The sequence below is a fragment of the Nomascus leucogenys genome, chromosome 25 (genome assembly GCF_006542625.1).
Source record: "Nomascus leucogenys isolate Asia chromosome 25, Asia_NLE_v1, whole genome shotgun sequence".
NCBI lineage: Eukaryota > Metazoa > Chordata > Mammalia > Primates > Hylobatidae > Nomascus > Nomascus leucogenys.
The window spans coordinates 9,099,953-9,114,577 of NC_044405.1; the positions used below are offsets into that span (position 1 = coordinate 9,099,953).

General features: G+C 35.2%; 1 non-coding gene across 1 annotated transcript; it reads right to left on the minus strand.

Moving 5' to 3' along the window:
• Window positions 1–319: 319 nt before the first annotated feature.
• Window positions 320–507, minus strand: LOC115833204. The gene has a single exon (XR_004028648.1). It is a non-coding gene; the product is annotated as a U2 spliceosomal RNA (small nuclear RNA).
• Between the last annotated feature and the right edge of the window lie 14,118 nt (window positions 508–14,625).

Here is a 14,625-nt window from a genome sequence, read left to right on the forward strand (position 1 = left end):
CATATGTTTATTGCAGCACTATTTACAATAGCAAAGACTTGGAACCAACCCAAATGCCCATCAATAATAGACCGGATAAAGAAAATGTGGCACATATACACCATGGAATACTATGCAGCCATAAAAAAGAATGAGTTCATGTCCTTTGCAAGAACATGGATGAAGCTGGAAACCATGATTCTCAGCAAACTAACACAGGAACAGAAAACCAAACACTGCATGTTCTTACTTGAACAATGGGAGTTGAACAATGAGAACACATGGACACAGGAAGGGGAACATCACAGACTGGGGGTTGTCAGGGAGTGGGGGTCAAGGGGAGGGATAGCATTAGGACAAATACCTAATGCATGCGGGGCTTAAAACCTAGATGATTGTTGATGGATGCAGCCAACCACCATGGCACATGTATACCTATGTAACAAAACTGCACATTCTGCACATGTATCCTAGAACTGATAAGAACAGATACTACATTTGATCTTAGCCAAAAGGCCGAGAAGTGATAAAGCATATATACATACTTTTGAGTATGTGTATATATATATATACATCCCTCAACGGAGGGGTCAGTATTTTCCAGCTATATATATATATAGTTTAAGTCCTAACCCTAAGTACCTGTGAATGTGACCTTACTGGGCAATAGCATCTTTGCAATGAGCAAGTTAAAATGAGGTCATTAGAGTGGGCCCTATTTTAGTATGAATGATGTCCTTTTATAAAAAGAAAATTCAGACACAGAGACAAACACAAATAGAAGAAAAATGATATAAAACACAGAAAGAAAACCATCTAGAAGCCAAGGAATGCCTCAAGGCACACAAAACTTGGAGGGAGGCATGGAACAGAATTTCCCTGGCAGCCCACAGAAGGGGCCAATCCTGGCAATGCCTTGATTTCGAAATTCTGGCTGCCAGAACTGTGACTCAATTTGTGTTTAATTCACCCAGTTTAGGATATTTTGTTACTAGAGGCCCCCAAAATTAATATTATAGATAACCACCTGGAAGCTGTAATCTCTATACCTAAACCCAAGACAGACTATTACAAATCTCTGGACCTCTTCCCTTCAGGATTCATGAAAAGCAAATCATTAATTGGTCTATGTATTAGCTTACAAGTGCAAGTTTTTTAGTAGTTTATGATAAAATACTGGAGCTTTTAGTTTATGTCTTTAAAAAATGGAAACAAATATAGGAAGTACTAATAGAGTTAAGAATTTTTAAATGTCAAGGGGCTTTGAAGCAGTTTGTAGAAATAGAAATAATATATCATTAGCAGTATATAAATATAATACAAATATGTTATACCTAAAAGTAAGATTTGTAGACCTGCCTTCTTTATCAACCAAAAAATAAAAGTTCTATTCTTTACACGAATCCATAACAAAATATTCTTTTTGATTATTTTAATTTTTTTAGTTTCTTAGCATATTAAAATGTATTTATATATTAGCCATCCTCTATAATCTCATGTATGGATATATTTAAGGAGACATTTTTTAACCCAGACTTAAAATAATATAATTTATTTTATTCTAATACTAGTTTAGCTTTGTTTTTTTATATACAATATTTGGTCCACACATTTTATTGTAACGTGAAGAACGTTACAATATTGTAACATGAAGAATGTATAGTTTTCTGAAAACGTTTACAAATGCTATAACTACTGTCTCAGAGCACACTTTACATTTGAGATTTCTCAATGGAGGGGTCAATATTTTCCTACTACAGGTGAGAAAAAAAGAATGAGTATCATCAAATAAATTTCCATGTTCATGTAGATTTTATGGCAGATATTAGATTCAAATGCAGTACTAGATGGCGCCAAACTACACAATAATCTCAAGTTTGGTACAGTAGAAAGAATTGGTGTTAAAATACCTCCTTAGCTTTCCAAGAAAGTCAAGCTGACCATACGATTTTGCAAGCCATCAGATTATCAGTTATTTTGGTATTAAATTATGTTTCCAGTTATGCATACGTAACTCCTAAGGTCCTTGACATAAATAAATAATGTGAAACAAATGCTTTTCATTTTCCAATTAAATTTGAATATATATTAAGGATTTCAAGTATCAGAGATGTTAATAACTGATTAAATACATCTCCCTATTAGAAGAAACCACTATACCCATTCATTATATCCCCCTTTCCTTTGAACATGTCTAGATGGTCAAGATGATTTAGCCAGAGGAAGAACAATTAATAAATATTTTGGGCAAAATAAAAAACAAACAAACCCCCCTACAGCAATGTGATGATGCCCCAGATATGAGGATTCAAGAATTTAGGGCAGGCAAATTTTTTTTGCCCAAAAAGAATTTAGGGCAGGCAAGAATAGCAGGTCTGGGAGTCAGATGTAGGGGTCATTTAATGCAAAGCTGAAAGAATTACAGAGGCCATAGAATTTAAATCTATGTCAGCCATGCACAGTGCTGACCATTGTGAGGGGCACATAATATTTTGTCATTATAGACTAAAAGGATAAGTCATAATTTGCTTAGCTGATGCAATGCCCCATTACTGGATCATTACAAGGTCTTTAATTTTCAGCTATTAAAAAGCACTTGATCTTCTGCAATCTTGTTAAATTTGTTGGAAGTTGAAACATTGAAAAATATTCTAATTTATTTCTCATTAATTGTGTCCCCAGTTTGAATATGTAGTTTATAAGACTCTTAAAATTACAAACAGTGTTTCATATGTGTCTATGCAATTACTTGATAGTTTCCAAGGAATATACGTGTGTGTGTGTATATATATATGTACATATGTGTATATATACACACACACACGCATGTGTATATATATATATACATATACACACACACACAGAGACACTTTTTTTTTTTCGAGACAGAGTCTAGCTCCATTGCCCAGGCTGGAGTCCAGTGGCACGATCTCGGCTCACTGCAACCTCCGTCTCCTGGGTTCAAGCGACTCTCCTGCCTCAGCCTCCTGAGTAGCTGGGACTACAGGGGCATTTTTTTTTTTTTTTTTTTTTTTTTTTTTTTTTTTTTTTTTTTTTTTTTTTTTTTTTTTTTTTTTTTTTTTTTTTTTTTTTTTTTTTTTTTTTTTTTTTTTTTTTTTTTTTTTTTTTTTTTTTTTTTTTTTTTTTTTTTTTTTTTTTTTTTTTTTTTTTTTTTTTTTTTTTTTTTTTTTTTTTTTTTTTTTTTTTTTTTTTTTTTTTTTTTTTTTTTTTTTTTTTTTTTTCAGCCCTGCCACCACGCCCAGCTAATTTTTGTATTTTCATTACAGATGGGTTTTCACCATGTTTTTTTTTTTTTTTTTTTTTTTTTTTTTTTTTTTTTTTTTTTTTTTTTTTTTTGTTGGTCAGGCTGGTCTCGAACTTTTGACCTCGTGAGGCCTGCCTCAGCCTCCCAAAGTGCTACAATTACAGGCACTGTAATTGTAGGGTGGGGAATATATGGCTTTTTCTTGGTTAGAACCTACCACAAAAGAAGAATAATCACGAGCAGATGAACATAAAAAGAAGTTGTTGATTGGTGGTGCTCACTGCTGGAAGTAATAAGCAATATTTGTCCAGGGCTATGAAGTAGAGAAATGAGGAGACGTTCAGCAAGGCTGCAACAGCCACTCAAAGAATTCTTTTGTTTGTAGCAGCAGATGGGAAAGCACACATTCCTGAGTGCATAAGTAATGTTTATTTGGGGCACTTAGAATACTTGGTGGCAATTAGAGAGATGCTTTTATATGTACTGGAATTCCCTTTTGGGCAAATGAGGTCAATTAGACTAATTTAAGTTACAGTCGAACATGGAGTATGAAATGCAATCTATTACACTGAGGGGGAATAGGTTAGATGCTTCCAAATGTGCAGGGATTTTTTTTTTTCATAATGATCAGAGTCAGGTTTAGCATGGATATTCTGTACATTAAATTTGCTTGGAAAATCCTGCTATAGTGACCAGAGTTATTGTCAAGTAAATGAATATGGGGAGATTTATTTGTCACCTTTAAGTCATGAAACTCAAATGATATTATCATGGAAGTAGAGGATGAAGAGTAGACAGATTATCTGAGCCATACAAATGACAAAACACAGTGTCCCTTCGGTCGTCATGCAGGAGTAATGATACGGTTTGGCTGTGTTCCCACCCAAATCTCATCTCGAATTATAGCTCCCATAATTTTCATCTGTTGTGGGAGGGACCAGGTGGGAGATAATTGAATCATGGGGGTGGTTTCCTCCGTACTGTTCTTGTGGTAGTGAATAAGTCTCATGCTGTCTGATGGTTTTATAAGGGGTTTCCCCTTTTGCTTGACTCTCATTCTCTCTTGTCTGCTGCCATGTTAAGTCATGCCTTTCGCCTTCTGCCATGATCATGAGGCCACCCCAGCTACATGGAACTGTGAGTCTATTACACCTCTTTTTCTTTAAAAATGACTCAGTCTCAGGTATGTCTTTATCAGCAGCATGAAAATGGATTAATGCAGTAAATTGGTACAGTTAGAGTGGAGTGCTGTTGTAAAGATACTTGAAAATGTGGAAGTAACTTTGGAATTGTGTAACAGGCAGAGGTTCAAACAGTTTGGACAGCTCAGAAGAAAAACAGGAAAATGTGAAAAAGTTTAGAACTTCCTAGTCTTGTTGAATGGCCTTGATCAAAATGCTGATAATGATATGGAGAATAAAATCCAGGTTGAGGTGGTCTCAGATGGAGATAAGGAACTTGTTGGGAACTGGAGTAAAGGTGACTCTTGCTATATTTTAGCAAAGAGACTGGCAGCATTTTGCCGCTGTCCTAGAGATTTGTGGAACTTTGAACTTGAGGGAGATGATTTAGGGTATCTGGGAGAAGAAATTTCTAAGCAGCAAAACACTCAAGAGGTGACTTGGGTGTTATTAAAAGCATTCAGTTTTAAAGGGGAAATAAAGCATAAATGTTCAGAAATTTGCAGTCTGACAATGTGATATAAAAGAAAAATCCGTCTTCTGAGGAGAAATTCAAGCTGGCTGCAGAAATTTACGTAAGTAACAAGGAGCCAAATGTTAATCACCAAGACAATGGTGAAAATGTTTTCAGGGCATGACAGAGATCTTTGCTGCAGCCCCTCCTATCACAGGCCCAGAGGCCTAGGAGCAAAAAAAAAAAATGGTTTCCTTGGCCAGGCCCACGGTCCTACTGCTGTGTGCAGCCTCAGGATATAGGACCCTGTATCCCATCTGCTTCAGCTCCAGCCATTTCTAAAATGGGCCAAGGTACAGCTCAGGCTGTTGCTTCAGAGGGTGCAAGCCCCAACCTTGCCAGGTTCCATGTGGTGTTGAGCCTGTGGGTGCACAGAAGTCAAGAATCGAGGATTGGGAACCACCACCTAAATTTCTGAGGATATTGGAAAAAGCTGGATGTCCAGGCAGATAGGGGTGTTGTCCTCATGGAGAACCTCTGCTAGAGCAGTGCAGAAGGGAAATGTGGGTTTCAAGTTCCCACACAGAGTTCCCAATGGGGCATTGCCTAGTGGAGCCATGAGAAGAGGGCCCTCATCATCCAGACCCCAGAATGGTAGGTAGATCCCCAGCTTGCACTGTGCACCTGGAAAAGCCATAGACACTCAACACCAGCCTGTGAGAACAGCCAGGAGGGAGGCTGTACACTGCAAAGTCACAGGGCTGGAGCTGCTCTAGATCCTGGGAACCCATCTCTTGTATCAGTGTGACCTGGATGTGAGACATGGAGTCAAAGAAGTTTATTTTGGAACTTTAAGATTTGACTGCCCTGCTGGACTTTGGACTTGCATGGGACCTGTTTCTCCTTCATTTTGGCCAATTTCTGTCATTTGGAATGGCTGTATTTACCCAATGCCTGTACCCCAGTTGTATCTAGGAAGTAACTAACTTGCTTTTGATTTTACAAGCTCATAGGCAAAAGGGACTTGCCTTATCTCAGATGAGATTTTGAAGTATAGACTTTTGAGTTAATGCTGAAATGAGTTAAGACTTTGGGGGACTGTTGGGAAGGAATGATTGGTTTTGAAATGTGAGAACATGAGATTTGGGAGGGGCCGGGGTGGAATGATATGGTTTGGCTGTGTCCCCACCCACATCCCATCTTAAATTATCTTGAATTGTAGCTCCCACAATTCCCACATGCTGTGGGAGGGACCCAGTGGGAGATAATGGAATCGAGGCCGTAATTTCAACCTTACTGTCCTCAGGGTAGTGAATAAATCTCATGAGATCTGATGGTTCTGTAAGGAATTTCCTCTTTTGCTTGGCTCTCATTTTCTCTTGTCTGCCACCACGTAAGATGTGCCTTTCACCTTCTGGCATGATTGTGAGCCTCCCCGCCTAGTGGAACTGTGAGTCCAATAAACCTCTTTTTCTTTATAAATTATCCAGTCTCATGTATGTCTTTATCAGCAATGTCAATTTGCAAAAGTAACCTCATAGATTTGATCTTGTCATTAGAGGTCCACGGGCTTTATAATTAAAGACTTAGAGAAATACTTGCAAAACACTTACTTGATAAGATATGGGTATTCAAAATATACAAAGAACTCCTAAAAGGCAAACAGTAAGAAAGCAAACAACCTAAGTAAAATTGGGCAACAGATTTGGACAGACACCTCATGAAAGAAGATATATAGATTGTAAATAAGCATATGAAAAGATGCTCAACATCATGTGTTATTAGGGAACTGCAAATTAAAATGGCAATGAGATTCCACAATACACATACTAGAATGGCAAAAATCCCAATGTCAATGTCAGATGTTGAAAAGAATGTGGAAGAATAGGAATTCTCGTTCATTGTTAGTGAAAATGCAAAATGCTACAGCCAGTTTAAAGACAGTTTGACAGTTTTTGGCAAAACTAAACATACTCTGACTATAGTACCCAATAATCATTTTCCTTCGAATTTAGTAAAACTATCAGAAAACCTATTTTAACAAAATACCTGCACATAAATATTAATAATAGTTTCATACAAAATTGTTAAAGTTTGAAAGCTATAGATATTCTTCAATAAATGAGTAAGATAAACAGTGGCTTATTCACACAGTGGAACCTTATTCAGCAATAAAAATAAATGAGCTATCAAGTCATTAAAAGGCATGGCTTACCGTGGCTCATGCCTGTAATCCCAGCACTGTGGGAGGCCGAGGCAGGTGGATCACCTGAACTCAGGAGTTTGAGACGAGCCTGGCCAACACGACAAAACCCCATCTCCACTAAAAATACAAAAATTAGCTGGGCGTGGTGGTGGATGCCTGTAATCCCAGCTACTCAGGAGGCTGAGGCCGAAGAATCACTTGAACCCAGGAGCTAGAGGTTGCAGTGAGCCGAGATGGCACCATTGCACTCCAGCCTGGGTGCCAAGAGCGAAACTCTGTCTCAAAAAAAAAAAGGCATGGGAGAGGCTTAAATATTTATTGCCAAGTGAAAGAAGCCAATCTGAAAATACTACACTGGATGATATCAGCTATATGACATTCGCTATGTGACATTATAGAAAAGGTTAAACTATGAAGATAATAAAAATATCAATGGTTGCCAGGTGTTCAGAGTGAGGAAGGGAGGGATGAATAAGAGGAAAAAAGGAGATTTTTAGGGGAGTAAGACTGTTCTCTATGACAGTGTAATGGTGGATACATGCCATTATTCATTTGACAGAACCCATAGAAGATGCAACACAAAGAGTGAAGTGTAATGTAAACTATGGGATCTGATTGAAATGAAGTAGCAATATTAGCTTATCAGTTGAGTATGTACTGGACTATGAATATGTACTAGACTAATTCAAGATCTTATGTTTATAACAGGAGAACTGGGGGGAGCTTGAAGATGTGTATGGGAATTCTACTTTCTGTTCAACTTTTCTGTAAAACAAAAGTACTCAGATTAAGTTTATTAATTTAAAAAAGACAAAGCAGCACTATAACTATCAGCATAGTTGAAGAGATGGGTGTCCTTTTAAAAATGTTTTAATTTTTAATTTTTGTGTATCCACATACATATGTATATGTATATATGTGTATGTGTATATATGGGATATGGGACACATTTTGATACAAGCATAGGATGCATAGTAATCACATCAGGTAAATGGGATATCCATTACCTTGAACATTTATCTTTTTTTGTACTATAAACAATCAAATTATACTCTTTTATTTATTTTAAAATGTACAATAAACTATTGATGACTGCAGTCATGCTGTTATGCTATCAAATACTAGATGTTATTCATTCTATCTAATTATATTTTTGTACTTGTTAACCATCATCATTTCCTACCACCCCACCACTATGCTTCCCAGCCTCTGGTAACCATTATTCTACTCTCTATCTCTGTGAGTTCAATTGTTTTACTTTTAGCTTTCATAAATGAGTGAGAACATGTGAAGTGTGTCTTTCCATGCCTGGCTTATTTTACTTAACATAGGACTTCCAGTTCATAGGAGATGGATGTCTTTAAAATTCATAGCTTAAACAAAAGTTATCTGTAAAGAGTATCTTTGATTTTGAAAATGCTTACATTTATAGCAGTATATGTGAACATAGGTTAAAATAAATGAAAAATATTCATAAAATACCGGGCAAGAAAATTTTGGCAGATACAACATGATAGCATACAGAGAAGATCACGTGACTAAAAAATGGAAGTGGCAAAACTTATCAGTGCTATGTTTGCTTAAAAACATTAAATGACTTTGACAGAATTTTAGCTTTATTGCAATATCGTGTTATTTAATATTCCTTTTTTTTTTTTTTTTTTTTGTAGACAGAGCCTTGCTTTGTCACCCAGGCTGGAGTGCAGTGGCAAAATCTCAGCTCACTGCAACCTCCACCTCCCAGGTTCAAGTGATTCTCCTGCCTCAGCCTCCTGAGTAAATCCCTCCTGGGATTACAGGCCTGTGCCACCATGCCCAACTAATTTTTGTATTTTTAGTAGAGACGGGGTTTCACCGTGTTGGTCAGGCTGGTCTTGATCTCCTGACCTCGTGATCCACCCACCTCGGCCTTCCAAAGTGCTGGGATTACAGGCATGAGCCACCACACCTGGCCCTTATTTAATAATCTAAGGTACTGGTATTTTTGTCTCATAACAATAATCTTATTTTATTATAAAATAAATTACATAATAATATGTGACAAATTAATGTTTTTGTATTTATTCCCTTTTCACCAGCAGTTGATGCTTCATTTATTTCAGCCGTAGTATCTAGAACTCAGTACTGAATATGTGTTCATCCATCCCTTCAGTACTCCATATTCAGGAGCCATGTTTGAGTGCTCTATCTATCTGTAGCATCTATCACAATAATTGATGCAGGGTAGATGTGGAACAGGAAATTTGAAATCTAAAACTATTGCTGAACCTTTATTTATTTTTTAAAAAGATGCACCATAAAATTCAATATGTCATAGAAACATAGAATCTTCTATAATAAGAACTTTGACTTTTTGAAGTCCTAGGCTGATCATGATTCTCCTCAGTAAGCAAGAACGTTGACATCCAGGTAATTACCAAAGTCTAGAAAAAGAAGATGAGATGGGTGGGAAAGATGTTAGGCAAAGGGTCTATCCTAGGTAGGATAAATAAGAATCTCAGTCTGTTTCATATTATGCTTGGGTTTTTAATTTAAAAATAAACATAAAGTCTCTTTTTAAATTTCCTTGAAATGCAACATTTAATTAAAAATATGCAAACCTTTATAAATGTTATTTAATTCATAGACTACGTTTATGTTAGAAAATGGGATTTGTTAACATGTTACACATTAATTTCACTAACCCTATTCATCATGATATAAATTGTTGCAGTTGTTTCCTAAAGAGAAACTCGTATTTGATGTCTATTTTCTTTTATTTTTTCTTTTCAATGGTATAAAACAACTTACATAGTAACTTCACCAATTTTAAATTCAAACTGAATACAAATTCTGGTTACATCAACACGAATGACCAATTATAATTAATTAAATGAGAAAAATCAATGAATGGTGGCCATTAGTAAGCCAGTATCATTTTCAGTGTCTATTTTGAATTTTATTCCAGTCCCAACTGATAGGGTTTTAGAAGTAAGTCCTTGATGACCCTATAGATCCTCAACTCTGGTGACTTTATTTTTCTTAGTAGGAAGAATATGGCTTATAAAGAACTATGATTTATACTTTAATTGTAAATTCCACTTGCTCTGTTTATGGTGTTTTATTTTGGGTCAGGATAGTTCTCTATTCCATGACCTATTACCATTTAGTTTGTATTGCTGGCAAACAGTTTCCTATTTATAACACAAAACTATTTACTCCCTGGGGAGTGCTGACTCTCAGTTAAATTAACCACCGCTAAAGCAATTACCATTTTAAGGAGCCAAATCCCTTTTGAACAATTCCAATTATATTTGGAATCAAACACCGCAGGTTTTTAAACAATTATGTACAACATTGCCATGTATCCACAGTCTCCAAAAAATTAATTGACTAATAAATTAGGTGATTATTCATTTATAATATGTGATAATGCTTCTTTTTCCTTTTAGGAAACCATGGCTTCTTAATAAAGACTCTTAAATGCCAGATGGACATCTGGGAGTACCTTTATCTTATATTAGTCAACTCATTCTGTAGTATTTAAGTCTCTGTCTTAATACTCAAAAGCTTATTTCTTAACCTTATACCCCAGTTTATTTTTGACTGACTCCCTTGGTGACTTGGCCATAGTAAAACTTGAGGCCCTTGGTTTGTTAATTCAGCTATTCTCTCCACGATGTCTTTTTACTTTGCTTTCTATCTCTTCATCACTCCTGCTTAACATTTGAGTCGATGCACTAGTTTTTTTGAAATATAATCCACAGCCATGCAATATACCAATGTGATTATCTCTTTCATATTTCCTTTTTCATGACTGTGTTTCTAACTTTCCTGAAGTACATCCCTACTTTTCCATTGAGGGGATAGTGATGGAAGAATTAAAATAGATATCTCAGGACAAAGTAGAATAAATTTTAATATTTGAATCTAATATTTAATATAAATTTGTAAATCTGCAATTAAAAATGTGTTTAAGAGTTAGGCCTATCTGCAGAGAAAAGGTGTTTAATTTTTTTTATTCTCCTCCTTTTTAAACATATGATTAAATAAACCAGGTTATACAGCTATACTAAAAGTCAGAAGTCAGGAAATCGATAAACTCAATAGCGTCTGCTTGTTCCTACCGAATGATTAAAAGAAAAGATCTGGAAAGAGAGTGAAGGCATATTTCAAGGTTTATGTTTTCTTCCTTCAAAGGCCTAACCAGCAATGATTTCCAGAAAGGATAAAATTTTGCAGAGACAAGAGTGTAGAAAGACATGGTAGAGAAATAGCCCACTGTGAACCCAAGGGTTCAGCCATGCTCTAGGATAACAAGAAATAGACAGAGATTCAAAAAATGTCGTGTCTCTAGCACTTGAGGGACCCTGAGGAGCAGTAAGCCCTGCCCATCTGCAGCCATGGAAATAAAGAAAATTAACATTGTTTGCAAACCTGCTTACCCTAGAGAAAAGGCATGACTCAGAAAGCATATGGAAAGAATACTGCAGTTGATTGTCCCCTCATCTTCTTTTGCTTGGAGGGAGAGAATAAAGAAAGATAAGAGGCCCAGAAATTCATCAAAGGGGTTATTCTAAATGTCCTAATTTTCTGCCCAAAGTAATATTACAAAGCAATTATATAAAACTTGTAGTGCCTCTCTTCTGCAGTTTCTTTATTTTCCCTTTTCATTTTCTAAAATAAAAGTTTGAATTCCCTTTCTTTGAGCCATCTTATTTTCTGTTTCATGGCATTACCATTGCCTATGTGAATATACAATGTTATGAACAATGGTTATATTGATCTAAATAGCAATAAAGTTTTAAAAAGTTAATTTTCTAAAATGCAATGGAATTTAGTTTACTAAAAAGAACACTCATAATCCATTTCTCATATTATATATGTTTGGGGCTTGTGGAAAATCACGTGTAATAATTATTCAAAAATATGTAGCAAAATACACGTTGGGATTTTGTTGGCTATATCCATAACATTATCAACCTTATAATGTTAAATAAGCTCAGTTATTCTTAGAAAACCATACAAAAATGTGGAGCTTAATTTGTTAATATAAGATGAATACCTTTGTAATAACAACTTAGGACAAGAAATAGAAAACCCTACTCTGCATCCCAGAAGGCCTCCTCCAATATCTGTCCCCTTAATCTCTCTAAAAGTAACAGCTATTCTGAAATTACGGTAATCACTTCCTTTGTTTCCACATGGTTTTTTCATCCAAATGTACATCTCTGAACACTACAGTTAGTTTTCTTTAAAAAGACATTGACATATTTTTAAAGTCTCTTACCAGCGGCAGATCTCCTTACTTTCTTTCTCCCTTGAAGGACAGTGGTTGTTTGATTTGTTTAGACTCCCACTGTCTTGAATTTGCTGATTGTTCACTCATAGGGCAATTTGACATGTTCCTCTGCCCTCTGTATTACCTTTAATCTGTCAGCTGGTCCCAGAAGTTTAGTAAGGTTACAGGTGGTGTTTTCTTTCTCCAGGAGACACACATCAGGAGGCGCATATGAGTGTGTGTGTGTGTGTGTGTGTGTGTGTGTGTTTTGCTTAAAAAAATATTAGCAGCTGTTGTCAGATAGTTCTAGTTATTTACTTGGGTTGTAGAGTAATATTTGAAGTCAGTGTGCTTTTATTTATTAGAGGAAATAATCTTATAAAGAAGCAGTTTGGTTTTCCAGGGGTAAATTCATGTAGAGAAATAGATTTAATGTGTGAGTATTTCTTATTATTGTTTCTATTTTAAAAACAAACTGTTTATTCTGATTTCCTCAGAAGGAGACCAGATATTTTTCAATCACCTTAAAATCATGGATTTACATGTACACTATAGATTTAAATCCATGATCATACTTGTCCTTATTGAAGTGAATATTGTCTGTTTTTGTACAGGGAGTCTACTATTCGACTGGCACAAACCTACATTGTCATTGGTAATTTTCTTATTGTTTGCTGTTTTCAGATGCAAAAGAAACTATTATTTTTTTCATTTTCTGACCCATATATAAAGGCAAATATTTCTCCAAGAAGCCTCCATTACATAAGTGGAAAATAGTATCGTTAGATTACAGTCTGGTCTGGGTGTTAAGGATGCATATTGATTCCAGACTTGGTCATTTAGGTCTATTTGGGACACAAGGCAGAATAAAGGGATTATTGCTTGATAGGTAGGTAGGTAGGTAGGTAGGTAGATAGATAGATGAGACAAGAAAAGACAGACTATGAATAAATTAATCATACTGCTGTTTCTAACTCAAACATTCAGGACACATGCTTTTGACTTAATTCTTCCATGTTGCATCTATAATATTATACCATGTATCTTCTATTTTTACACATTGCCTCATTTATCTTTCATATTCCATCTGAAATTGTACCATATTATATGTCTATTATCTTGTTCTTCCACATAAAAAATCCTGGTTTTCAAAAGCACATGAGGAAGAATATGAAGAAATATGAAGAATATGAAGAATATAAGAAATTCTTATATTCAAAAGAATATGAAGAAAATAAAATATAATTACTGATTTGCTTCTTTCCACATTACATATGTAGTTTTAGATTAGTAATATTAAGCAAGCACAATTAATTATCACTGCTGGGAAAATAAAATCTTATTTTGAAGGTGTTGACATCCACTGCATTTATTTTCCTTTGTTAAGCTCACTAGTTTCCTCTGGAATCTGAGTTCTATTGAGAAGATTTTGAACAATTGTTGAGATATAGCTTGCTTTATGTCAAATTAATATATTCAACTGAATTTTATAGAATTAATTATCTGAACACTCTAGTTTTCTAAAGATAAAAGAAAATTTGACATTTTAAAATATTTCATCAAAAATAAATTTTGAATTTGTTAGAAAAAAGACATTAAGGCCTTTCGCCATGGCTCACGGCTGTAATCCCAGCACTTTGGGATGCCAAGGCATGTCAATCACCTAAGGTCAGAAGTTCTAGACCAGCCTGGCCAACATGGTGAAACACTGCCTATACTAAAAATAAAAAATTTAGTCTGGCAAGTGGTGGCTGCCTGTAGTCCCAGGTACTCGGGAGGCTGAGGCAGGAGAATTGCTTGAACTCAGGAAGCAGAGGTTGCAATGAGCCGAGATGGCACCACTGAACTCCATCCTGGGTGAGAGAATGAGGCTCCATCTCAAAAAAAAAAAAAAAAAAAGAAGAGATTAATATATTAATATTCAGAAAAACACTGATAAATTGTATATATTTATATTTACAAAAAATTTATGTTTTCTATGAATAATAAACATATATTGGTCATCAAACATAGGAGAAACCTGTACAAGGAAATCAAATTGTATCTGACAGATAAAATCAAGTTTTGGAAATCATCCATGGATCATGTGAAATTCATTAATATGTCTCCATTTCAAATGATACTTCATGTATGTTACAGACTTTATTGTCTGAAATAGTCTCATGGAGTCAATATTAATACTAGTCTCTCAAAGATCGTATGAAAATTCATTAATAATTTATTACTTTCCATTTTTAAATCAGTTTATTTAGGATATCTGTAATAAGAATTTATTCAGAA